This window comes from Callithrix jacchus, chromosome 2 (genome assembly GCF_049354715.1).
Source record: "Callithrix jacchus isolate 240 chromosome 2, calJac240_pri, whole genome shotgun sequence".
Taxonomy (NCBI): Eukaryota; Metazoa; Chordata; class Mammalia; order Primates; family Cebidae; genus Callithrix; species Callithrix jacchus.
In genome coordinates, this window is record NC_133503.1 from 164314397 (window position 1) to 164339520 (window position 25124).

Sequence of the window (25124 nt, forward strand, 5' to 3'; positions counted from 1 at the left end):
CTTCATATGAGTATGTGTTTGGCATGCTAAAGAACAGCAAGAAGGCCATTATAGTAAGACCAAATGAAGCAAGGGGAAGAATATGATAGAAGTCTGTCCAGAAGCAATGGAGGACCCACCATGTAAGGCCTTGTAGACTTTAAAAGAACTCTGTCTCTGGTTCTATTTGAGATAAGAAGTTGTTGACATCATCTGCATTATGATTTAACAGGATGACTCTGGGTACTGTGTTAACAACAGACTGAAGGGGACAAGAGTAGAAACAGATAACCAGTTACGAGTCTACTGTAGCAATTCTGGTAACAAATGATGACTTGGACCAGCAACCGCAGAAGTGAAAAGATGTGGTAGATTCTGGTTATACTGTGAGCGTAAATCTATTCAAACTTTTTTTATGGAGTGAGAAGGAAAAAAGAAGCATGGATGACTCTAAGGAAAAAATGATTTGATGTAAGCTAAAAGGAAGGAGAAAATGAAAAGCAGGTAAAGTTCAGAGACCCACTACTTCTGGACATGATAAATGTACCCATGAAATTCCAAGGGGAGATGTCAAGAGAGCAGTTGCATGTATGTGTCTGGATTTCATGAGAAAGATCCAGATTGATAATTATTAATGTGTTATTAGGAGTTAGAACCTAGAGATTCAATAAGATTACCAAGGAAATGAAGTAAGTAGAGAAAAGAAGACCATGCATGTACTGAGCCCAGGGACACTCCAATATTCAAGTGAGGGAGGGAGAGTGGAAGCATCAAAGACTGAGGAAATGTCAACAAGGATAATGAAAACCAAAAGAGAGTGGTGTCTTGAAATTCCAGTGAAAAAAAAGAACTTTAAAAAGAAAGGAAATATGTGATTTAGCAGGTTGAATCCTGCTGAAAGGACAAATAAAATGAGGACTGAGAATTTGACCTTTGGATTTAGTAACTTGAAATCATCGTTGACAAGAGCACCTTCACTAAAATGATAAAAACAAAAACATAATTTGGGTGGTTTAAAAGGGAATGAGAAAGGAGGAACTAGAGGTAGAGAGTATATATGCTATATTTTTGAGGCAGTTTGCAGTAGAGGAAAACAAAGAAATGGAGTGATAGTTACAGGGAAAAATAGGATAAAGAGAGGCTCTATTTGAGATTATTAAAATAATAGCATATAAGTAGATTAATGAAAATTCAACTGGAGAAAAAATTGATGATGCATGAGAGGAGCATTTCTGGGGCAATATTCCTGAGAATGTGAGAAGGCTGGAATCTAATAAACAATTGAAGGGGTTGTCCTTACTAGGAATACGAACACCTCATCTACAGCAAGAGGAAAGTGAGTCTAAGGGTATGGATGCCACTTGGTGAATAGATGTGGCATGGGAACTTGTGGACCTTCTCTTCTTATTGTCACAGTTCTCTCAGTGGAATTGAAAGCAAATGTATCAGCTGAGAGAGGATGAGTGAATTGTTGTTGAAGGTAAGCAGAGGGCTAGGGTATTAGTCACCCATCATCCTTTTTGTTTTCTGGGTTTCTTTCATTCTAAGATACCTACCCCCATCTCATCTACCCCAATTACCAATGCTGAATGGTAACCAGAGTAGGAGAATTCAAGGAGTGATATCACAGTGAATAGAATCTGGTTATGCAAATGACTGCCCAGTCAATTCCATTATGTCCCTGGGGCCACTTGGGATGGGGCTAAAAGTGGGCTCTGTTCCTATCACGTAAAAGCTTTGTAGAAGCAGGTCACAGTGGCTCATGCCTGGAATACTGAAAGTCTGAGGCAGGCAGATCACTTGAGCCCAGGAGTTTGAGACCAGCCTGGGCAATATAGCAAGATCCCATCTCAGAAAAAAAACAAATCTTTGGGAGCAGCTTATCAAATCTTCATGTCGAATCACAGCAGCTCAGTAGACACAAGATCAGGCCTAAGGGTAAGGGGTGGGACAGAGCCTCTCACTTGGAATGCCTGCTTCAGAAAAAGCTCAATCAATGTACTTCAGTAGGCATCCAGGAATTCCAGACGCTGTGATGATGAAGGATGCACCCAAAGTCATCTGCTTCCCTCCACGCACCTACCAGATTAGCATGAGTTCAAATATATATGACCCAGGAAATTTTAAGAATTGAAAAAATGCTGCTTTCCTTCTTCCCCTTTCCTCCGCCCTCTGTCTATTTTTTGTTCTTTCCCAGATACATAATCAGATTCTCCTTTCATGTGTAACAAAAAGCCCTAAATTGGTCTTTACCTACACTTTACCTTCTGTTGTGAAAAAAGTAAATCACAGTATTTAGAATGCCTTACCTGTGGATGTAAAATGCATTATTTCATTTGGTATTCACAAAAACGTTATCAAGTGAACATTACTTGGTAACATTACAAGATTTTGGTAACGTTTTTGTGAATATCAAATGAAATGACTGGATGTATTCTTTTGTAAAATTGTATGCAAAGTATCCAATTTTATAAAGAAACTGACTTTTGGGGATTTTCAATGATCTATTCAAATTTACATGAGCAAAAGATGGCTTTAACCTAGGATTTGACTACAGATCCCATGATCTTTGTACTAGACTCCGTTATAACTGCCCATCCATCTCTCTGCCATTCATCTCCCTCCCATTATATTAAATCAAGAAGATCCTAGGTCACCTTAGTTAACCTAAGCTTACAATATTCAACTAGAAATTGATTAACTATGACCATAAAGCATATTAAAGAAGGATCCTAAAGTTTTTAGTCAATTGAAACAGACTCTTCATCAGTAAAAATAGATAAATAGTATTTTTTACTAGTTACTAATATGTTTAAAGAAGATTTAAATTTCCCTAAGTTATAGAATTATGGATAATCTATGAGCCAATATTAAAGGAGAAAATTAATTTCTTTAATTTCCAATACCTTAGAAATGAAAGAAAGTCACCGAGGGCCCCACAGACCAGAAAAACAAGGTAAATGAGTTTAGGTAAAGAAAAAAAAGTAAAAAATCAAGGGATGTTGTGTTGAGTGAGAAACTGACCTTTATCAAGCTTCTATTATTTTTTGGTTATTTGGAACATGTTATCTGTTTCAAACTGGATAACCATGCAATAAAAGAGCAAGGCCTCCTAAAGGATAACAATGTTCTCAGTGTTACAAAATCTCTAAGTAGAATTTAAACCCAGGACTGCCTGACACCAAAGCTCATGCTCTTTGCACTAAACACAGAAGTTATAAGAAAGAAAAAAGTTATTCTATTTTTCCAAGACTCCTGAAATACTTACCAATAGCAAAAGGATTACAATAAATGTATTTAAGCCAAAAACACAAAGGGGCCTGAAACAAGCCAGACCATATGAAGTCTGTGGCATCTCTCTCTGCAATTGCTGTTAGCTATCCTTATTGATGTGATTTGACTGCTCTGCATTTTCCATTGACAGCTGCTTAGCGGTGGTTCTCAGTGATTAGCAAAAACATGTGTCTGCACAATAACATACAAACATAGTTATAGCAGCACCTAAACAAAAGGGCAAGGTATGACTTTTCAATGATATGCCAACCTCAGCAATTAACTAACACAAGTTCAGAATTAGAATATTTCTTCTTATTTTGAGAAAACCTTGATAGAACTGGCTGTTTTCCTATATATGCTGTTTTCAAGTGTGAAAAGCTTTTTACCAAGGCAGGCAAAAGGAAAGCAATTTTACCAAAAAAAATAATGTATAATCTGTTTTACTGTCACTGATGGCAGCGGTGGCCCATCTGGAGTGGCTGCTGCAAAGACACCGGCGGCAGCATGGTAGGTGCAGCTAGGGCTGCAGATTCCATGGAGCCAGTGGGAGCTCTGCCCCTTACTGAGTTGGGGGATGGGAGCCCCACACTCCTGAGAGCAACTGCAGCACCCAGTCAATACTCCAGATCAGGGCATCCTTGCACTTTTGGGGGCTCAGGAAATGCCCCTGCCCCAACAGGCTCAGAAGTACCTGTTCCCACTCCCTGGCCTCTCCCTAGTACCAGCACCTGCTCCTGGGTGGAACAAAGTTGAGGCTGAGCGCAGATGTTGTTGCTACCTGACTAGGTGTGCCCACACCCCTGGTGGCACTGACAGGCCAGCCCCCTGCCACCTCAGCTCCCTCCAGACTTTGGGTACTGACAAGCATTGGAGGGAAACCGAGTGAGGGTTACGGAGGCTAAGCAAGAGCCCACAGGTACCCTGAGCACCAACAGCCTGGGCACTGTGACACTGTGATGATGTTGATGGTAGCAGGAGACAGACAGACAAGCTCCTCAACAGAGAGGGGCGGGTCCGTGTTGGAATTCCACTTCTTGGACCAATCCACATGCACCTCCTCCCTTCTGAGCCCATAAAAAGCCCAGACACAGCCAGACTTAACAGAAGTCAGGACTACCGAGTGCAGGATGGAGCTACCCACTTCAGGTCTCCTCCACTCAGGACAACCTGCCTGCAGAAGAGAGCTACCCACTTCAGGTCTCCTCTCCACTGAGAACTGGACAATCATCAGGATGACCTGCCTGCGGAAAGGAGCTAGCCACTCCAGGTCTCCTGAGAGCTGTTCTGTTACTCAATGGAGCTCCTCTCTACCTTGCTCACCCTCCAGCTGTCTGTGTACCTCATTCTTCCTGAATGCAGGACAAGAACTCAGGACTGCCAAATGATGGGACTGAAAGAGCTCTAACACAAACAGAGCTGAACACCCCACCCCTGACCTCACCATGTTGCAGGCAATGAGATGGAGAAAAGAGCTACATCCCTTTGGGGAGCCCAGACCTAGGGGCTTCTGGAGCTAGGGCTTTGACACCTTCTTTCAGGCTCTGTGGTTCCTGGCATCTCCAAATTTCCAGGTGGCACCACATTCCCCTCATCCAGTCACAGGCACCCACAGCAGAAGCCATGTGTGGTGCATCTGGTTCAGCCACAGGCTTGCATGGAGCCAGCATATGCCAGTACCTGGCTGTGTGCAGTGGCCGGACCCCGAACTCACTCACTCACAGACCCCTTGCCTCTTTTTACCTGGCTGGCCCACGGCAGGTATGGGATCCAGGCCAGTAGCACAAGCCGAGTGCAGCCTGCCAGTATGAGTGTATAGAACAAACCCAGCAGGCGCAAGCAATACTCAGGTAGAAGGCACCCCTAGACACAGAGGTTTCTGGCTGGTAAAGTGACACCCTAGGATCCTGTGACATTATCTTCAACTTGTCCATTGAGATGTTAATCTTTCACCCAAGCCTAAATTAAAAATCTAGAGTCTCAACTAATAGCTGAATCCTCACAGAAAAGAGACATTCATTCATTCATTCATTCATTCAGTGAATTAGAATTTTAATTGTACACCACTATTTGTCAGATACTCTCCTATATTCTATAGATACAAAAGTGAGCAATATATAAACATACTTGTCCTCTTGCATGATAGCAGAGAAAGCTAAAAGAAACTATTACACAATTACATAATCACAAATGTGATCAAATATATAAGTGAAACTATGAGTTGTAGATGAGAGCACATATAAAAGAAGTCCATAACTTAATCTACAGGTCACAGTAGGCTTCTAGAAGAAGTGGTGCTTTAGTTGAGTTCTAGAGGATATGTAGGTACTGGCCAGACAAAGAGGGAGGAAGGTTCAGGAAAAGCATGGGTGCAGCCTAAGCAGAGGCATGAAGTGCTTGTGTATCAGGAACAGTTTCAATGAGGCTCATGAAGACAGAGGCTGGAGGAGGTTGAGATGGAGCTGAAGAGGTTATACAAGGTCATGTGGACTATGGGAAGCATTTTAGACTTTATTTTAAAGGTAATCAGATGCCATTAAAGGATTTTAAGTAAGAGAGGGAAGTAATCACATTTGTTTGTTGAAAGATTTCCTAGGCTGCTATGTGGAGAATAAATTGGAGGAAGCAAATAAAAGGACTTTGCAAGAATTTAGGAGAGACGCAATGATGGTTTGGATTAGAATAATGGCAATGGGGGTGGAGAAAAGTAGATGGGTTTAAAAACACAGGATATAATGCTAGACAGGATATGGGGCGTGGTCACAAAGAAAAGGGACTTAAAGGTACTCTCATGTTTCTAACTAGAAAAGAAATCAAGATATTGTTATGCTAAATATGAAAATGGAAGAAATTCCAGAACACACACATTTGGAAAAATGGATCATTGGTTCACATTTTGGACATATGGGTTTTAGATAATTGTGTGATGGGATAGTCTTGAGTATGCAGCTGCGTGAACTGGCTCAAGACACAAATTGAAGAACAACATGAACGACATGAAAATCTCCAGATGTATTTAGAAACAGAGTCTGGATCAAAACAAAGCTATGTCTCAGTTATTAAATGTTGAATTAAATGATGACCACAGGACACAAACATGACCGAAGGAGGTACACATCTCCATAGCAACAAATATTCTCCTCCACCTGGGTTTCCAGATTAACTGGCCTAACAAACTTTAATCCTCCATCATCTAAGTGGCTTCCTAAGAAATGATCAAGTCTAACATTTTAAGTTTGAAAGGAAATATTCATAAACAAAAATATTACAGGTAAAACAGAAAGCAGAATATCAAGAGAAAATAGTTCGTCAAATATAAATTCTCAACACTGACGAAGATAGTATACAGGTTAATAAAAATAATACCTGCAGCACATTATGCTTGTGAGTAATCAGAGGCAATAATGCATAGATGGCATACACTTAGTTATTGGACAGTATAAGTAAAAAAAAAAATCAAGATATGCTCAAATGTATAGTGTAGGTTATTCAATCAACAAACACTTGTTGAGGAACCATCATTTGACAGACTGTTATGTGCTGAGGATATAAATGTATACAACTTAACTTTCATTATGAAAGTCAAGTTTTAGGGAGGAAAAAAGATTAATATAAAGCTATTACAAAGCACTTGCCTTAGAGATAAATATGCATTTTCATGGGAAAGTATATATTGAATCAATTAAATTGGTTGGAGGTGATGACATTTAAGTTTGATATTAAATGATTAATGTTTAAAATTGAGAATAGTGGAAGGGTTTTCGAGATATGACATAGCATGACATGATGATAATGAAAGATGGTGGTGGGCGAAGTAGCTGATATACAGGTGCATGGTGGGAAGTGAACTGGTAGAAGAGGAGTCTGAAATGGTGGGTTGGGGTTTTGTGCATTGTGCCGTAGGTTTTATTCTGCCATAATGGAAGAGTACCTGATTCATTTCCAAGAAGCTGGTAAACCATGTTCCAGTATGAGACCCAGGTTTGGATACTATTTTCGATACTAGTGAAGCAAAGTAGTTATCTGAGGATTCATTGGACTGTGGAAACCATGTTTAAAAGAGAACACTAATCTTATTTATCTAGGTAAAGAATAAAGACAACACAACTGCCCAACATTAATAGTGCTAAATCTGTAAAGGGTAAGGGGTAAAAGGTAAGAGTCTCACAAAGCAGGTGGTTGCAGGAATGAATGAATAACAAGAGCAAGGGAGAAGAAAAATCAAGGATTCTAAGGCCTAAAAGACCAAAGATATGTGTTGGCCTCTGGCTAGGGCATGAGTGAGTTGGCCGGGTTAAAAGACATAGAGGTACGAGAGCTCTCACACAGGGAGTCATTGACAGTTGTCAAGCCAGGGGCTAACATAATCAGATTGGTATTTTAGAAAGATTGCGGCCAGTCATGGTGGCTCACACCTGTAATCTCAACACTTTGGGAGGCCGAGGAGGTGGGTCACTTGAGGTCAGGAGTTCAAGACCAGCCTGGCCAACATGGTGAAACTTCATCTGTACTAAAAATACAAAAATCAGCCGGGTGTGGTGGTGCATGCCTGTAATCCCAGCTACTCGGGAGGCTGAGGCAGGAGAATCGCTTGAACCCAGGAGGCAGAAGTTGCAGTGAGCCGAGGATGCGCCACTACACTCCAGCCTGGGCATCAGAGTGAGACTCCATCTCAAAAAAAAAAAAAAAAAGGAAAAGAAAAGAAAAATTGTAACTAAGGTATGGTGAAAGATGGTGTGAACAGGGTTCAGGCAGGCATTCTTTTGGGAAAGTACAAGTAAGAGAGAGCCGATGACGGTTTCAGCTAAGTCAGTCACCAAGAACTGAAGCAGTCTGATGAGGAAGGGGAAAGATAATGTGTCAGAGTGGTCAGGCAAGACTTCTCAGGATCATTTGCAGAATCAAATTTAGCTTGATAGTGAGGAATAGGGAAAAGACTTCATATTGAAGGAAGGGCAGCAGCACATTTTACAGAATAACAGATTTGGCAGGCTCATGAGCCTGACTCCGTCTGGCATTTTTATATTCATATCTGGTTCCTGGTACAAGCCACATATCCTGGAAGGAATTTGCAAGTAGACCTCAGCATTATATTGGTCACTATTTAGAGTGCAGTGGCTTTCTGCGTCAGTCACCTCTAGAAAAGCCTGTGGGAGAAGCTAACATAGTAAAAGTCTGTGGGCTTCAGATTACATAGGAATCTACTGAGAAATTTCCATGGGTCCTCATAAATCCATTCCTACTCTATCCACAGAATATGAATCATTCTCAAATGTGGCTAACCGTTAACACAGAATTATGCACTATGCTGTAGTGAAAATAACTTCAACTTTGACCACATATTTGCTAAATGATTGATGAAAATTACCTTGCAATAGGAAAAGATGGCTGTTTGTCAAAAGGAAAAATGATATGGCTTAAGTATCTGCAGACTGAGCTGTACTAGCTTCAACCAAGACTTTCTGCAGACTGGTCACTGCTTTTTAATGATTCCATTGACGTCAGATAGTGTCTAGTGCAACCAGCTATTTTTATACATCAATTGTAAATGCAGCAGCTATCTGTCCTCTGAATTAGATCACAGAGCAGCAATGAAATGCATGCCTCAGTCATAAGGTAGATGAACAGGCACTTCTAGATTATATTAAAGAGAATATGAGTTCTCCTCACTCGGCCCTAGAGCAGTGGTTGCAGTTGTCAATTGTACAAATCACTAGGTGCTTTTTCTTGCAGTATTTGTAAGAAAGGAATAAAAGGAATATTTTGCTTTGCTGATCCAAGAGTAACTGCAAGACATCTGGACACAGTACATGAAGCAAGCCAAACTTTGAGAAAACAACAGAATCATCAATCCCAGACAAGGAAAGAAATGAACATAAAATTATTGATGCCTATTTCTCAATCTTAATGCTGATTCCTTTGATGAAAAGGAAAGAGGATGATCAGATTCAAGGAAAGGAGATCATCTGGGCACTGAGAGGCACCTTCTGTGACTTTTGAGGCTACAGTTGTGAGAGCCTAACAGACTCCATCTTAGATGTGAGCCTGACGGACTCCATCGTAGCCTCTCCCTCCCCACCATTCTCTCCTTCAGGTGCACAGCTGGGTCACACTGTACGCAGAATTTTGTAACCGATGTAACCACATCCTGCTTGGCAAGTCCCCCAGCTATTGTGAATACCCCCCTTGGTAACCAGCAATCATGGGAATCGCTTGTGTGTACCCCCCTTGGTAACCAACAATCCTGGGAACCTCCTGCCTCCTGGTTGCCAGCTTCCTTGTCTAACTTGTTTGTTCTGCTTCTGCAAAATTCCACTTCAGCTAGGCTCCCCCTCCCCTCTCTCCTAGAAGACATATAAAAGAAATCGTACCCCCTTCATTGGGGCCGAGAGAAGTTTGAGCGTTAGCCGTCTCTCGGTGGCCAGCAATAAAGGACCCCTGATTCAGTCTCAGAGTGTGGCACGCTTTCCTTACAACTTGCTCAGTTATAACACAGTTGCTGGAGAATTCCTCCAGTTGGATATTTTCTGATGCAAACGTTCCTGAATATGCCTACTGATGTTACCAGATAGGAATCCCTAACAAGTAACCCTTATGTATAAGCACATAGCAGTGTAAAAACTATTACTGGTGTCCCAAGCAGAATCTCCAGAGCAGCACTGAACATATTTTCATGTGCCTTCATATTTTGATTAGAAATAAAGCAAACAAATAGTCAGCAAATATCACATGATATATGTTTAAGAAAAGCCTCTTAACCATGATGAGAAAAGTTATATAGGGTATTTTTAAATCCACTATATAAAATCCTGCTTTATAAATCCCTCTATATAAAATCAGGTCTTCTGCACATACAATTTTGTTTTTTGTAGAAGGTAGAAACTCACTATTTTGTAGAAATTGGGGATGAGACGAGGAGGATTAAACATTCAAATTCAAAACCATCAACTTTTTGTGACTCCATATTGTTTTCCCAGAGTACACATATTTCCATAAGACCCTTTGTTTGCTGGCCTATATTATATGATTGCACTTTATCAATTCTGAATTTTAAACTGCAGACGATAATATCAGCTCCTAAATGTCAGACATCATGATGAATTGGCTTTTCAACTTGTCAAGCCCTTCCATTTTCTTGCTTCCAAAATGTCAAATGCAAAGGCTCCTGGTAGCAAAGCTGTGCCAAGAATGTTTTTGTTGTTGCCGTTTTAGCAATCATAATACTGGAAATTCTTTCCGTTTGTTTTATATGTAAAAGCTGTTTTGATTGATATTCTAATTGTGCAGATGGAATCATCTTTTAGGTGAATTAACTAATTAAATTGAACCCCCTTCATACAGAACATTTTTAATGATTGATTTTATCACCCCCTCTAGTGCTAAAATTTTATGTTTAAAAAAATGTTAATAAGTGCTTAATCTCTTTTTTTAATTTTGTCTTTTGTTCCAGATACACAGATGTTTTGCCCTTTTGGAGACTGAGGATAAAAAAGACAAAAAAAAGAATTTTAAAATATAAGTATTTCTTCATTAACATGTTAACCTAGCAAAACTGACATAAGAATGGCCACCTTGAATTTCAGGAAATGTTGCCACAGAGCAATACTAAAAACGGAATGATTGTGCCTGTTTCTTTATTTTAATTAAAGCTGAAATGAAAATACACATTGTTGGAAAGTAAAGAAATTAAGCCACAGATTGTTTGGTGGCTTGGATGATTATTTAGAAATGTATTCATTTAGTCATTCATCCGTCACGTATTTATAAAGTGTCTACCGAATTCCACTCACCAGACTAAGTGGAAAATAGAAGGATAAATAAAGCATAGTTTCTGGCCTTGAGGAATTGGAATTTAAGGAGAAAACAGGCTATGTCATAATCAGAGATAATAACTCAATAAGTCAAAGACATTTACTTTTTTCTAGGCATAACTTTGAAATTAAATTCCTAAAGTCCTGAAAATGAATATTGCATAATAAATCTTGAAAAACCTACCTAAACTATGATGTGACAGAGCTCTAAAGGACAGTCCTCCTTTGCTTAGGTTACCTTGCCAGTAAAGGTAACCCAAGCAAGGAGCAAGGTAACCTAAGCAAAGGAGGACTGTAACTTACTCCCTTAATAAGTTATGCCTCCTCTATTTTAATTTTTATCCAATAACACAAGGCAGCTGCACAATACTTAAACTATTGTGTGTACTGCTCTATTTTCAGCAGATTATTTTTGTGTTTTTGTTTTTATCTCTCAAGAACATGAGTTGGCATTCTGGCCAGTTCTAATGCTCTGGAAATTGTCTGTTATTCAAAGCCTGTAACTCTCAGAAAGCTTTCCTTCATATTGGCAAAGGAAGAGAATACTATATTATATTCTCTTCATATTATATATGCATAAAACATCTTTGGAAGAACACATAAAAAACTGGTAATATCAGTTGCCTCCAATATTGAGATTGGGTGGTGTAAGAGGCAGTGATTATAGGAGCACTTTTGTTATATATCTTTATACGTCTCGAAAACATTTGAAAATATGCATTGATTACCATTTAAACACGCACACACACACACACACGTGTGCGCACGGGCACAAGTTCAAAATCAGAAACATCTCAGGCCCACTAAACAATAGATTCCCATTTCGTTTCAAGCCCCTTCATAAATCCAGCTCTCCCCTACACCAGAGGTCCTGAAATTCTCAGTTGCTTTTTCTCTTTAGTCAAGCCATTTCACTTTACCATCTTTCTCAACATGTCAAATGCCTATGATCTCTAGCTTTCCATTTGCCCTACCCCCACCCAACCCCCTCTTCTCCTTATGCCTAAGGTAGTTCAAATGCTCTGGGAAGCTGTCTTTTGTTAAGCAAATCAGAGAAGCACTATTTTTGAGAACTGATGGTAGTATATAAATAATGACTTCTCCTATCCTGTAATATTGTCCCTGCCCTCCATATAGAAATCAGTTGCTCTTATAGAATAAATCAAAATCCAAGTAGATATATGAAAGACCTATGAAACTTAATCTATCCTTATCTGGCTATCTCCACACTGACCTGTGATCTCAGGTGAGGCCACAGATCTGTGAGCCTCTCAGGTGCAAGGGTGAGTTAAAAACACTTATCATCTTCAGGGTCAGCCTCTCTAATCTACCCCCCCAAGATGTCAGTAAGAAAGGACACTTTCTTCTTCCTAGTTAAGGACTTCTTGAGACTACAGAATTTATTACCCATCCCAGACAACCAGTGAGGAATCTAAGAAAGTATTTTTTTTCTCCTTCTTACATTAAAAAAAAAAAAAAAGGTAGCTACTTTTTCTGTCTTCAGTTCCTTTTATAGAGAATCTGACTACCTTTGCCTAATTGAGACCCATGACTTGACTATTACATCTAAAATGACATTTTAAATGAAATATTAGTCACATATATCAGGAAAGAAGTGTCTTTCTTTTAAACGATACTCTATTTTGAGTGAGTGCCAGAGATAGTGAATCTAGAATATGGGGCAAACTCCACTGTAATAATCTTCAGAAAAGAGAAAATATCGCTGTGTAATAGGACTCATGGCTGTGCCACTCTTATAGATTTCATTCTAAAAGAAAATGAATCCATGTTTTGCTTTCCTTTTAAAGAGCACTGGGAAGTGCTTTTTATCAGAATTATTCTGCTGTTAGGAAATTAGAAACAACATAACTATATCACTAACCTGAGTCTGGCATATTGAAGTTTTAAACCTCTTATCAGGACATACAGTCAGGGGTTTATATATAAGGTCTTGAACCAGTATTTTAAATTGTGTATTGTGTATTTTGTGTCTCATATTTCCACATATACTGCATGCTCCTTGAGGAAGGGAGCCAAATCTAATTTAATCTATAGCATCTGTCTCGGTGTCCAGCATGTAATAAATCTTCAAGAAATGGCTGTTAAATAACTTGAGAATCTATAGAGAGGTAGGAACATTTGGACCCATTAGAATAAGCCATTTTCAATTAAGGAATAATATTGTACAGGGAAATTCAATTGAGTGTGAAAAATAGGAGTGTGCTTTATTTACAGTGGAAAATAGTCTTCCTACTTTTAAAAGAGAAATTGGTCATTTATTGAATATGTGTGATAAATTCTAAGGAAACAAAAGTACTATAGTTCTTAGATCATTAAAACTTAAAGCAAGGGATCTAAAGAGGCAGAAGAGCCTCTTTCTTCTAACGGTAGAAGAGCGGTGGTGGGGGAAGAAGGCAGGTTAAGAGAGAAGTTAGTGAAGAGGGTAAGAGATGAGGTTTGCAAGGCAGAAGTAAAGATACAGAGGGGAAGACATTCTCAAGATGTTGGCCGGTTGTAACTTTTTATTGTTCATTTCGGTTGTGAAGCTCAAATTTAATGATCATTAGTCAGATCAGCTTAGTCAGATATCGGACACTTTAAAAGATAGTTATCACCTTTCCCTCTCACTACATTAGTTAATTGACTATAGACAGTGCTCACCTGGTTGACTCTTAAAATAGCTAGCTGCTCCATTTTCACAACTGAATTACAGTAACAGAAAACCAGCAGTCCAGTTCCTACAAAATCACATCAAGAACTGACAGGTCCCGAGAACCAGCTGACCATGACTTCCGACTTAGGCTCAGGCCCCAAATCCAGATTCTGGAGGTCTCTGTATTCAAATTAAAACTACTCTGCACCAGAAGAATAAACAGACTCAACGTTTCTCTCAATGAGAAAAGCAATATCTATCGAAGATTATTTAGTAACTATCCCTAACACTTATTAAATAACTACCGTGCACTTATTTGCAGGCATTGTGATTTGTCTTTTACATTCATAATCTAATTTCAGCCTCCTAAGGGCTCTCATTTTCACTGCTAAAATCCTAAAAGGAGGCCATAGATCAAAGGTAGTTCAATGTAGAAATGACATCAACAAAACCTGGCTGCCTGTGATAATAGCAAAGGTTTAATTGACTCACAGTTCAGCATGGCTGGGGAGGACTCAGAAAAGTTACAATCACAGCGGAGGGGAAAACGAACATGTCTCTCACCTATGGCAGCAGCAAGGAGAAGTGCAGAGTGAAGTGACTGCTGGGAAGCCCCTTATAAAACCATCAGATCTTGTGAGAACTCACTATCACAAGAACAGCATCATTAGGGTAACTGTCCTCATGATTCAATTACCTCCCACTGGGTCCCTCCCAGACAGGTGGGGATTTTATGGGAACTACAATTCAAGATGAGATTTGGGTGGGGATACAGCCAAACCATATAAGAAGGGATTAGCGAACACAGAAATGAGAATAGAGCTGCCAAGAAAATCTCAAATGGCGTAGTGGCTAAAAGACTTTTTATCCCAAATATGTCTTCTGTTTAAATTTGTCCGTACATCTGATGTATTTTTCTACTCTGATATATTTCAGGAAAGTCTTTGAGCCACAGCCACACTAAATTACCATTTGGTTTTGTTATAAGTTTTCTTTTGATTTCCATTTTTATGTGTATGGAAAATGAGAAAAATATCCAAGTCTTATCTCACCTCCACACAGTATTAGAAGAGGAACAACATGAGTAAATTAATCTATAAAAACAATTTGGGCCAGGTGCGGTGGGTCACACCTGTAATCCCAGCACTTTGGGAGGCTGAAGCAGGAAGATCACCTGAGGTCAGGAGTTTGAAACCAGCCTGATCAACATGGAGAAACCCCATCTCTACTAAAAATACAAAATTAGCCAGGTGTGGTGGCGCATGCCTGTAATCCCAGTTACTCAGGAGGCAGAGGCAGGAGAATCGCTTGAACCCAGGAGGCAGAAGTGGCAGTGAGCCGAGATGATGCCATTGCACTCCAGCTTGGGTAAGAAGAGCAAAACTGTTGCAAAAAACCAAACAAAGTACAGACAATTTGTACAAGCAGGTATACTGAACCAGAGGTGACCATAAGAACCTGAGTCCCTCTGAAGCTCACGGTAATCCTGAAAAGGGCTCTGGTCTTCTTCCACAGTCCAGGCAATGGGGCTCAAATACATCTTCATTAGACCTCAAGGGTTAGGGAGAACTCCTGACATCTGGATTACATATTTGCTTTGGACAAGGGACTTTCCCCACAATTAAATTTTTACAGAAACCACAGGCAAAAGTTTTGTGTATCTATTGCCTGTTAGAAGGCCAAAAGAATATAACACTATGCATCAATTACATCTCATGAGTAAGAACTGGATTTGTTTCCCTTATTAAAAGTTCATGTTTTAAAAGTTAGTTGGTCCCTAGGGAAGTGAACTAGAGTCAACATGTTAAATATGTAATTATTTGTCTGGAGTTTCAGCATTTACTTCTCCTGGAGAGATGCCCAAGACCTGACCTAAGTAAAATAGTATAGATATTTTGTGGCCACAGGACTCTGTTCTCTTGCCTCTGGTAACACATTTCTATAAATGCCATATTTGAATTTGCTGCAAAATTGTCATTAAAGACATCATCCATTTTATTATTCCCTGTTGGTGACAGTGACTGTCAGTTGCTTATTAAGTATTTTTACTATTACACATTACTATCCAGAAAAAGACTACTTTTCCCAGCCAAGTCTATACCCTTACATGATGTGGCCACGTGACTAAATTCTAACCAATAAAATTGAAGCATAAGTGTTGCATACAACTCCTGAAAATTTTTCTTAAATGGGAAGGGACAAATAACTTTTGGAGTTTCCTTCTTCTTGCTGACGGACTGAAACTCAGATGTGATGGTCAGAGTTCAGCAGCCACCTTGGGCTGCCGGATACTGTGAGGATGAAAGCCACAAATCTTAAAGACAATAGATCTGAAAATAGGAGAGGAGCCTGGGTCTGTGATGACACCATGAAGATTCCCAAAGCACGCTGGGATTCTCTATATCTGACCTTCTTTTACATAAAAGTAATAGCTACCACTTTATTTAAACCATGTTTATTTGGGGGTTTCCTGTTGTATGCAGCAAATATAACATCTCTCTGTCTCTTATATATAGGAATGTAATTTATTTATTTATTTATTTTTAACTTTGAAGCCTGCAGCACCTGGTATTCCCAAACGGTCTCCCATCCAAGTACTAACCAGGCCTGACCCTGCTTAGCTTCCGAGATCAGATGAGATAGGGCGCGTTCAAAGTAGTATGGCCATAGACAGGCATGTAGATTTCTTATAGGATTTAATAGTAGGAAAGAGAATGTTTTCCCTAATGGATTTACTTCATATCTCACTGCCTTTGTTTTTTTGGCCATGTCTACAATGAAGACAAGAGTTAAATATCGTGGTTGGCTAATGATGCTTGCCCAAATCTGCTGCTATAGTGATTTTCATGCCTTCCCTCTACTTCCAGCCTGATTCACTTCCACACATTCTGACAGCTTACTTTCATTTCAGTAATTCAGTTACATATTTTATAAGCTTCCTGAAAAACGTTTTTTCAAAAATATCATCACAGGATTTTGTATGATCTACTGATTAGATGACCTGTTGTATTTCAGGAAAAAAAGATTATATAGGAAGAGGGAACAGTAACTTAAATTATTGATATTTAAATTCTAAGACAATTTGATTTTCCTCAGCTGAAAGATATTTTCTCTCTGCCCACTAAACAAATCAAAGTCCAACAAGACCTACCCATATTTACAAAAACAATTCAGACTATAAATAGATGTAGTTCTTCTGAGGTTGGGCATGGTGGCTCACGCCTGTAATCCTAGCAGTTTGGGAGGCTGAGGCAGGTGGATCACAATGTCAGGAGTTCAAGACCAGCCTGATCAATATGGTGAAACCCCATCTCTACTAAAAATACAAAAATTAGCCGAGCATGGTGGCATGTACCTGTAGTCCCAGCTACTCAGGAGGCTGAGGTAGAAGAATCACTTGAACTTGGGAGGTGGAGGTTGCAGTGAGCCAAGATTGTGCCACTGCACTCCAATCTGGGTGACAGAGTGAGATTCTGTCTCTCTCTCTCTCTCTAAAGATAGACACACACATCTATATATACATATACATCCATATATACACATACACACACACACACACACACACATATATAGTTCTTCTGCTATTACTTCCTTTGCATACACAGAACTTAAAGAACCTGAGACTTGGCTATTTACAAGTACTAAATTAATTGGTGTTGAATAACACATTTTTATCATTAACAACTATTAAGGAGCCGAGCTGGATCCAAATCGAGTCTGTGTATATCCAAAGGCTCTGTTCTCTGTCCTGTACTGACTTATATACACAGAAAATATTTGTAAGGTAAGGTCTCAAAAAAAGGGGGGCAATCTGCTAACAGCCACCATCTACTTTACTTTGCAAAGCATTTGTTAATAGAAAGGGCAGATAACGGAAAATAAACCCATACATTTTGCACAGCTGTGCCTCTGTGTCTGGTCTGAGATTCTGGCATCTTGAAGCCACTGACTTCATGTCCACACCCCTTCTCCCCTCTGTTTTCTCCTCTTGCTTCCTCCGAGATGCTGTAGAAACATCCACAAGGACTTGCTATAGGTAAAACATAAGGGAGAGAAGTGTGGAGTGATTTTCATCACATTACACAAATAAATGCAGGAAACAGAAATTTCATTTTCACTAGAATGTAGGTATGACTGATCTCTTTTGTGGGTAAAGTTGTGCTCACAGAATATGGTTTTAGTAAACCTGCTGTCAGTAGGAGGATACGTTTTATGTTATTTGGGCAATCTCCTACTTACCCATGAAAATTTTCTTAAGTAGATTATTTGGAAAAGATAATAAGAGCGACATGTGGGCCTACTTTTTTCCTAAAAAACATCCTGAAATAACCTTTTAAAAACTTAGACTGAAAGCATTACTTCCCCCGACACAGGTTACTGTTTCCAGAATTGTATTGGTCCTCCACTGTCTCCTCCTCTGCCAGCATGTGCATTAGGGTAGTGATGTCATAACTCTATTCATCAGTATCCCCCTCTGTTGCCTCTTCCAGGGCAGGGAGGGTAGCACAGTGAAAGGAATACATATATTGGGGATTCAGTAAAGGCTGAAATGAGACAAGTTTCTAATCTAAGTTTTTGCCAGTTTCCTGTTCTTCATAGTATGAGAGATTTATTTGTTCATACTCACAATCTATTATTTTATGAGATTTGCAACACCTTCCTCTAGGCTCTCCAAGTCACCCAGGTGTGTGTAATTATATTCTTCTTTCCTAGTTTGTTGTGGTTCTTGGTCTCCTGTGCTGCTTTCCTTCCTGTGAATGACTCACTCACTCTTTCACCGATATACTAAAAGCAATTCCAACAGCAATGAAAATCAGTCATGCAAATTAAAATGCCAATAAGATTCAGTAGACAGGCATGAATGGCCATCTTTCACAAGAGCTGGTCTCATTGCCAAATGCTCAGGCCCTAAGAACTGACTGACTCCTCAATGTACTTGACTTCCTGTTCCATGGCAAGAATAAGGCATGAGTTTTTGTTAATCATTCTAATTAAGAAAGATTAATCAGTCAAGTTTCTAAAAGAATTGAATACAATAAAATATTATAAATAGAAAAAAAAAACCACTGGGCACATATTTCTTCAAAATCCAGAGAGTATTTCAAGATTGCAGGTAGAGTACTCTGTATAACCCCTGGTGCATCCTAGGTTCTCAGCTTTATGTAGAGTCACTTTCTATATGATAATGGGATTGTTATATTTAGTCATGACAGTAAATAAAGAAGTATTGATAATAGAAAAGTTATTTTATTTAACCAAGCTTGAAAAGTGGTGTTGATAACATCTTAAAATCAGATGGGATGAAAAAAAAGTTATAATGTGGAAGGGCCAGGCTGAGGACTAAGTTAAATTTAATTCTAAATTGAATAAGGCATGGCTATGCAGACATTCATTTCTAAGAAACTTTATCTGATGACAACTTATCTACATTATCTGGACATCTAAGGTACTGAAGTAGAAACTCTGTGGAAACGCTGAAGCATAAGATCCAGATTCTATCCTAAAAACTATTGAGTTATAAGCTACTTACTTTTTAAAAAAACAATAAAGTAGCAGTTTAAGATGAAACATAAAAGCAAAATTATGGAAAGAGACACAGAACTCTTTACTGATCAGAGGCAGAAAAGGTTCCTTCTCATAGCAAAACCTATGAGTTACCTAGGAAGGTTAAATAATTCTACCTAACTAAAGCTAACGCTTCTAGGAGTCCATCTATCCTCTGCCTCATGTTTCAGTTCCTACTTCCATCCTCAAACCCAACCTTACTCTCTTGCCCCCTTGCTGGACAAACCATATCTCATCTCCCAATTTTACTATCTAGAAATTAGTGAATAACAGAGAAAAAAAAATTCCTATCTGAGACTAAATTTGCAGCCTAGTATAGAAGGTGTGTGTCACAGAATCTGAGACAGCACATGGAGATTAGCATACAGTGAGTTTATTAGGGAGTGTTCCCAGGATTGGGAACCTATGGGGAGGGAGAAGGAAGCATTATCGGACAGAAGGAGAACGTGGGCTGTGTGTGTTCAAGTGGAGACCCAGCCAACCACACGGGAAGCTCCACATTTAGCTGATAATCCTTAAGAATTGCCCCAAGCTGGGTCAAGAGGCCCAGGTTGTTACATGCTAAGGGCAACCAGTCAGTAAAGCAACCTGACTGGAGAAAAGGATGTAACCTTAGGGGTGATTAGCTCTCTTTGGCCAAGCAATCATGAGGGATAGCAGAGAGCACTCCATAACCAGGAGAATCGGGGTTTTTAGTGCCGGGAGGGAGATCGGTGTAGCACTAGCCATCATCCACCTTGGTTATACACTTTTTCCATCTGAGTTTTCCAAAGTTAGATGGCATTTTTACAGTTGTCCCTTCTCACTTTATGTACATACTCAATATGTCTCCTGATTAACATTATAATAGTCAATTATAAGTTAAGAAAATTACTGTAACTTTGCATATAATAAAACTTGAAAGCATCAAATTAGTCATTATGTTCATGCCTCTTTTCTTAAACAAAATAGCTCTCTCTTCCTTCTTGCCCAGCTGTTCGCAAATAATTTACAGTTCATAAAAGGCTAATGGAGATTAAAAACAATGCACAGATGTCTCTCTGATTTCCTTTATGGTGTTCCTCTGGGAAGTGTTATGGAAATCACTCCTTAGCTTTGCCTGAGTTTGTTGAGGAAGTTGATAGTAATGGAAACGAACAACTGTGTGCAAACAAAAAGCAATTCTATTCTTCTCATCAAAGAAAGTGATTGGAAGGTGCTATGTCAAGATGCCATCAGAAGTTGGACTTCTGGAAAATGGTTCCACAGACAACTTGGACCACACAAGCAACCATTTGTATCACAGAACCTGCAGGGATATGACAATATCTAGCTAAGTTTCTCACTTACAAACTTGACTCATTCACCAGCAAAGTTCTCCGTGCCCAGTAAGAATCTTGGAGATGAAACAGTAAACACAACTGACACAAATCCTGCTTTTATGCAGAGGGCAGAAGCACGAGGGTAAATTAACATGTTAAACAAGAAAATATAATAAATTGCAAAGTGTCACAGAAGCATAAGCAGGGCTTCTTTTTTTAATTTTTTTAATTTTTTGAGATGGAGTTTTGCTATTGTTGCCCAGGCTGGAGTGCAATGGCGTGATCTCTCACTGCAACGTCCACTTCCGGGGTTCATGTGATTCTCCTGTCTCAGCCTCCTAGGTAGCTGGGACTACAGTGCACCACAAAGCCCAGCTAATTTTTGTATTTTTAGTAGAAATGGGGCTTCTCTATATTGGCCAGGCTTGTCTCAACTCCTGACCTCAGGCGATCCACCCACCTTGGCCTCCCAGAATGCTGGGATTACAGGTGTGAGCCACAATGACCTGCCCAAAATCTTCTTTTTTTCTTCTTTTTTTTTTTTTTTTGAGATGGAGTCTTGCTCTGTCCTAAGACTGGAGTGCAGTGGTGTGATCTTGGCTTACTGAAATCTCTGCCTCCTGGGTTCAAGCAATTCTCCTGCCTCAGCCTCCCAAGTAGGTGGAATTACAAATGCCTGCCACCACATCAAGCTAATTTTTGTATTTTTAGTAGAGATGGATTTTAACCATGTTGGCCAGGCTGGTCTTGAACTCCTAGCCTCTGGTGATCCATCCACCTTGGCCTCCCAAAGTTCTGGGATTACAGGCATGAGCCACTGCGCCTGGACTAAGGAATCCTTATAGGTTTCTAATATGAACCCATATGAACTCTGGAATTCTTGTAGGTTTCCGAAAGGAAGTGATGTTTAAGCTTAAACCCCCAAAATGAGTAGTATTTAGACTTTCATATAGGTCAGGGAAAACAGATCTAAGTAAAGGGGACAACATGAGCAGAGGTCCAGAGAAAAAAGACCTGTTACGCTTAAGAAAACAATCAAAAGAACATTGTATGTTAAAGAAAAATAGTGAGGGAGGAGGAGTTCAAGGTCAAGAAGGGGGATAGAAGGACCAAATCATGGAGGACACAATAAGCCACGTTTGAGAGTTTGGACTTTATTGTGATAACACAGAAAAGTCATTGAAAGCGTCAAAGCAGAGAAAAAAATAAATAATTTAATTTTCTAAAAATAACTTTGGTGGCAATGTGGAGAGTAGATTGAGGGGGAGCAAGACTATGGGAAGAAACCAGGAAAGAGATGATGGACTTTACCAGGATAGCAGAGATGGACATGGAGTAATGGTTATATTTAAGAGATATTTAGCAACTAGAATCCTCAGGGCTTAATGACTGATTTGATGATGAGGGGAAAGGTAGCAGGAGTCAGGGAGCACCCCTGGGTCTCTGATTTGGGCAATTTGAAACAGATCGTTGCCATTTACTGTGCCAAAAAAAGACTGGAAGGAGAAATGAATCAGGATGCTCAAGAGTTCACTTTTGCACATTTGAGGTTGACATACCTTTGAGTCATGGGGCGAGGAGGTAGAGATTTAGTAGCAATTGGACTTTAGAGATGCACATAAAAGTCATGTGAAAGAATGAGATTGCCCAGGGAAAGTTTGAAGACCAAAATGGTTGGAGGCTTAGGATAGAGTCACGCGGAAAATCAATGTTTCAGGGTTGAGTGTGAAAAAAAAGTCACAGATGCATTTGAGAAAGAGCAAAAAAAGAGGTATTAAGAAAATGAGGTGAATTTGTCTATCAGCGATTGTTCACTGAGCACCAACCTGCTTACTTTTCTATCTAGATTGTATTTCCCAGCCCCCCAGGCAGTTAGGTGTTGCTGTACAATTGAATCCTAATGGAATGAAAGCAACAGTGATAAATGTCACTCTCAAAGCTGATGCATAAGACCTTCCCATAACAATTTCTCCCTTCATCTAGTCTGTTCATGTCAGCCTCCAAAAGAAGCCAGAAAACTCCCCCAACCCCTGGGGAAAAACATTATTGGGCTCAACATGAGTGAGAAATAAACTTATGTTAAGCCACCAAGTGAAGCCACCTTCATGTACACAATGTATAAATCACAGAAGCCAAAAGAAGATACTATTTCAAAAAGGAGTATTCAGCAGTGTCAAAAGGCTGCTTAGAAGTCAAACTACTACTGAAAAGAGTCTTTTACACTTAGCATGGTCCTACGTGTATCAGTATTTAATTCAGAGGTTTCCTCTTTTGCAACTAAAGATTTAGGGTAAGTCTAAACCTCTCTGTGAGTTTGATGGTAGTGTTAGTCTTAAGGCTATTTCTGCACTCATAAGTCAATTCGACTGTCTTGGCAAACTTTGTATATAGGTTGTTTACAATGTCATTTTTCAATCAAACAAGACCTCTGAGATTGGCTGCACAACTGGACTTTGATTTGTTGACTTGGTGCTCAGTCTTCAACTGACCAAGTAGATTATTTGACTCTCTTCATTTGGATTAAGAAACAAAGTCTGTCCAATCAGAAAAAACTTGAGATCTATAGTAACTAATCAATCAATGACCTTTTTTGCCTGGCTACAATAACTATACCTATTGTACATTCTCTGGATTTTCTAAATCAGTGATTGAAACCCAAATTTTATACACACAAAACTTTAGTATGTGTAAAAGTGATAAGAACTTTGTTAAAAATGTTGAGGTCCAGACCCCCACATCCAAATATTGTAATTTAGTAAATAGGACTGTGGTTTAAGAATTTATGTTTTTTTAACAAGCACTTGGGATGATTCTGATAGACATAATCCTTAGCCTACATTCTGCCAAACACTAAACACTAATCTGTAACTACTGGGATCCCTTAAAGTCCAAATTTGTTCTCAAAAGAAGAGTGTAGCTAACCCTCAGGTTCTTGGCAGTATAACTAACACTCGGGTACTTGGCACCAAATGGAAAATTTTAAAATAAATCAGAAAAGCATCTTGTTACAAAGAATCAAAGAGAGAATTGTAAAATACAATGTCACATTTTTCTTTCTTTGTAAATTCACATGCATTATTTTCCTATTTTTATGCATTCTCGCTTCATTATGAAGTGTCAAATAAAATGGTAATTCAATGATGGAATTTTCTTTTTCCAGAGTCCCAATATACAATCAAAAAGTGATATGGTAAACCCTTGTCATTCTGTGTTGCATTATGAACTCATTATGGAAACAAGAATGGTTTTCAATAATCTTCAGATTCACAGAAAGGCAGCTGAGGATAATACGACCTGCCATATTCTGCTTGCGGGTGCCTGAAGACTCTACCATAGACAGCTCACAAACAATGTCTGTTTACCATTAAAATTTCATTTACTCCCATTAAATCAATTTCTGAAAGAATTTCTTTATAAGCAGCAATTTCATATGTAGAAAAGCGAGCAAGTGAGCATTTTAGAAGCTTACATGCAAGAGATTTATGGATCTCCATATTCCATATCTGCTCTGGCTTTGTGCTAAGCCAATCTCAGTAGATAATCTAACTTAGGGGTTAAAAAGGAAGGAATAGAGGGAGGGAGGAAAGGGAGTTGCAGTTAATTAACTCTAAGTTACCATAATAACCAGTTTTAGGGATGAATTTGTGCAATCACTGTAGTTCATCACACATAGCATTACTTCATATAGAAACCTGCTGACAACTTGATGAAAAGCTTTAAAAGAGTAATAAGGGCCTCATTGAGTTAAAAAGGAAATGGCTTGTGCATTTAAACATATGTGGCAAAGCGTTAAAGCCAGTTTTCATGAAGTGAGGTTGTATGCTACCTTCTACATGATAGTCTCATTCTAATGAAATCTTATTTTCCCGCAAACTCACCTTTTAAGATAGCCCTCCCATGGGCATAACTTAAAGAACGGAACCTCCTCCTCCTGCCCATCCTGATCCACATCCTTTTAAAACACTCATTCTTTTGCTGTTCATTTATTCTCCCCAGGTCGTATTTCTCCCATTTGTAAAAAAGAAGATAGTAATAGAACCAACCTCATTAAATTGTTTTGAGGATTAAGTTAGTTAATGTATATAAAATATTTTGAAAAATGTCTGGCATTTAGTGAGGGTTAAGCAAATGTTTAAGAAAAATTCTAGGCACAGGTGTTTATCCCATATCTATCTATCTATCTATGAATTCTCATATATTTTTTTTAAATCATACACTAAATGTAGTAGGTTTCATGGGGAAAAGCAGTGTTAGATCCCTCAAAACCTACAGCACTTTTCCACCAGGGCACTAACAAAACCAATGACAAGCCTAAGGCAAATACTAGCAGAGTTAAATCTCCCCTTGCCTTTGCCCAGAGCCTGAGTCAGTTTACTCTCTGGTGTCTAAAGCTTTCTCCTTGGAAATGGAGGTCTTTAAAAAGTTGCTTCAATAAAGGCCAGTTACATCCAGAATAAAAATGTGATTCAGGAATGTATTTTGTTGTCTTTGTCATTTTGTTTTAACACAGGGAAATGTCTTTCCAGGTCCTAATCCTCATTT

General features: G+C 39.1%; 1 long non-coding RNA gene and 1 other non-coding gene across 2 annotated transcripts; one reads left to right on the top strand and one right to left on the bottom strand.

The window, feature by feature from the left end:
- Positions 1-238: 238 nt before the first annotated feature.
- LOC144581613 (uncharacterized) lies at positions 239-11000 on the top strand. Its single transcript, XR_013532668.1, has 4 exons — positions 239-483; positions 1283-1459; positions 2891-2935; positions 10703-11000. It is a non-coding gene; the product is annotated as an uncharacterized LOC144581613 (long non-coding RNA).
- A 5269-nt stretch (positions 11001-16269) lies between these two features.
- On the bottom strand, positions 16270-16388 carry LOC118151910 (5S ribosomal RNA). The gene has a single exon (XR_004740303.1). It is a non-coding gene; the product is annotated as a 5S ribosomal RNA (ribosomal RNA).
- Positions 16389-25124: the final 8736 nt, after the last annotated feature.